The 3,229-nt window shown below is 46.7% G+C and overlaps 1 pseudogene; it reads left to right on the forward strand.

Annotated features, from left to right (window-relative positions):
• The first annotated feature begins 217 nt into the window (after positions 1–217).
• Positions 218–2,988, forward strand: LOC137751881 (protein enabled homolog pseudogene; annotated as a pseudogene).
• The last annotated feature ends 241 nt before the right edge of the window (positions 2,989–3,229 follow it).

Here is a 3,229-nt window from a genome sequence, read left to right on the forward strand (position 1 = left end):
AGAAACCAGAAGGAAGAAAACTACAATCCAGCAGCCTGTTGTCTGCAAACAGGCCAGACACTACTCTGGGACCAGCTGACCTCTGACCCTTGGGTGATGAGAGAGGAGGGTACTGCTGGGACTCATAGGACGTCTGCTAGAGAGGGCTACATCTCCAAAGTTGAGAAACGTAATTAACCCACCACGCACATAAAAATACTATAGAAATTTAGACAAAATGAGGTGGCAGAGGAATATGTCTCAGATGAAGGAACAAGATAAAACCCCAGAAGAACTAAGTGATGTGGAGATAGGCAATCTACCAGAGAAAGAGTTTGGAGTAACAATTGTAAAGGTGATCCAAGAACTCGGGAGAAAAATGGATGCACAGATTGATAAGTTACAAGGATTTGTTAACAAAGAGTTAGAAAATATAAAGTACAACCAAACAGAGTTGAAAAATACAATCACTGAAGTGAAAAACACACTGGAAGGAATCAACAGTAGAGTAAATGAAGCAGAATGGATCAGTAAGCTGGAAGACAGAGTAGGGGAAATCACCACTGAGGAGCAGAAAAAAGAAAAAAGAATGAAAAGAAATGAGGAGGACTTCCCTGGTGGCACAGTGGTTAAGAATCTGCCTGCCAATGCAGGGGACACAGGTTCGAGCCCTGGTCCCGGAAGATCCCACATGTCATGGAGCAACTAAGCCTGTGCGCCACAACTACTGAGCCCATGTGCCACAACTACTGAAGCTCACGCACCTAGAGCCCATGCTCTGCAACAAGAGAAGCCACCTCAATGAGAAGTCCGTACACCACAATGAAGAGTAGCTCCTGCTCTCCGCAACTAGAGAAAGCCTGCATGCAGCAATGAAGACCGAATGCAGCCATAACTAAATAAATAAACAAACAAATAAATTAAAATTTATATTCAAAAAAAAAAAAGAAATGAGGACAGTTAAGAGACCTCTGGAACATTAAGCGCACTAACATTCACACTATAGGCGTCCCAGAAGGAGAAGAGAGAAAGGGCCTGAGAAAATATTTGAAGAGATAATAGCGGAAAACGTCTTAACCTGGGAAAGGAAACAATCACCCAAGTCCAGGAAGCCCGGAGAATTCCATACAGGATAAACCCACAGAGGAATACACCGTGACACATTGCAATCAAAATGACAAAAATTAAAGATAAAGAGAAAATATTAAAAGCAACAAGGGAAAAGCAACAAATAACATACAAGGGAACTCCCATAAGGTTATCAGCTGATTTTTCAGCAGAAACTCTGCAGACCAGAAGGAAGTGGCATGATACATTTAAAATAATAATTGGACAGATTAACTGTCAGGCAAGAGCTGCTGTGATGGTTTATGACGATGCCAATAAAAAGTGGGTGCCAGCTGGTGGTTCAGCTGGGTTCAGCAGAGTTCGTATATATCATCATACAGGCAACAACACGTTCAGAGTGGTGAGCAGGAAGATTCAGGACCATCAGGTCGTGATAAACCGTGCCGTTCCTAAAGGGCTGAAGTACAATCAAGCTACACAGACCTTCCACCAATGGTGGGATGCTAGACAGGTATATGGTCTCAACTTTGGCAGCAAAGAAGATGCCAGTGTTCGCAAGTGCCGTGACGCACGCCTTAGAAGTGTTGAATTCACAGGAAACAGGGCCAACATTGCCTAGACAAAATTCACAGCTACCTGCCCAAGTTCAGAATGGCCCATCACAAGGAGAATTGGAAATTCAAAGAAGGCAACTACAAGAACAGCAACGACAAAAGGAGCTGGAGTGGGAAAGGCTGGAGAGAGAAAGGATGGAAAGGGAGAGACTGGCGAGGGAGAGGCTAGAAAGGGAAAGGCTGGAGACGGAGCGACTGAAGCAGGAGCAGCTGGAGAGACAGAGAGAAGAGCGGGAGGGGCTGGAGAGACTGGACCGGGAAAGGCCAGAAAGAGAGCCGCACGAGCAGCTAGAAAGGGAGCAGCTGGAATGCGAGCGAGAGCAAAGAATATCAGCTGCTGCTGCCCCTGCCTCTGAGGAGACGTCTCCGAACTCTGTGCTGGGTGGGAGACTCCCCCGCTTCTGAGCCAGGCTTGCAGGCCGCCTCTCAGCCGGCAGAGACTCCAGCCCAGCAGGGCATTGTCTTGGGACCACCTGCACCTCCACCCCCTTCTCCACTCCCACCAGGTCCTGCCCAGGCATCAGCCGTACTCCCTCCTCCCCCAGGACCCCTTCCACCCCCTCCACTTCCGTCCTCGTCCTTGGGCCTCCACCTCCCCCACCACCGCTTCCTAATCAAGTACCCCCCCCCCCCACTTCCTGCTCCTCCCCTCCCTGCATCTGGATTCTTTCTGGGATCCACATCTGAAGACAACTGCCCTTTAACTGGACTTGCCGCTGCAATTGCTGGAGCAAAACTTCGGAAAGTGTCACGAATGGAAGATGCCTCTTTCCCAAGCGGAGGGAATAACACTGGTGTGAATTCGGCCTTCTCTAAAACAGATACAGGTCATGGAAAGGGACCCCTTCCTTTAGGGGGTGGTAGTTTAATGGAAGAAATGAGTGCCCTGCTGGCCAGGAGGAGAAGAACTGCTGAAAAGGGATCAACAATAGAAACAGAACAAAAAGAGGACAAAAATGAAGATTCAGAGCCTGTAACTTCTAAGGCCTCTTCAACAAGTACCTGAATAATCTGAACAACCTGAACAAGTACCTGAACACCTGAACCAACAAGAAAACCTTGGGAAAGAACAAATACAATGAATGGCGCAAGTCACCTGTTATTTCCAGACCAAAATCTGCACCTTCTTCGCAGCCCAGGGGAACGGAGTCCAGGCGGAAGCAGGATATTCTAGATGAAATGAGAAAAGAATTAACTAAGCTAAAAGATGAGCTCGATGATGCAATCAGGCAGGAACTGAGCAAGTCAAATACTGCATAGAGAAACAAACTAAGGAGAGATAGGACTTTAATCCGGAGAAGGAAAAAAAAAGAACCTACAAAGAACAACTGTTAACAACAACAAACCCCCTACATTTTGTGAGCTGTAAGAAGAAAATGGAGACAAACAGTCGGAAGGAGGGAAAAACCAACATACTTTGAAAGACTTCAGACATTACCACTCTGGCGATAAGCTATTTCCCTCCCAGTTTGCTGCTTTTTTCTGACCTTTACAACAGGATGGAAGGGAGTCATACAGGAGTTCCGGTATCAGTCATGCAGAAAATACTAAACCTGTCAGGCAAGATC

Source organism: Eschrichtius robustus, chromosome 18, assembly GCF_028021215.1.
Source record: "Eschrichtius robustus isolate mEscRob2 chromosome 18, mEscRob2.pri, whole genome shotgun sequence".
Lineage (NCBI taxonomy): Eukaryota > Metazoa > Chordata > Mammalia > Artiodactyla > Eschrichtiidae > Eschrichtius > Eschrichtius robustus.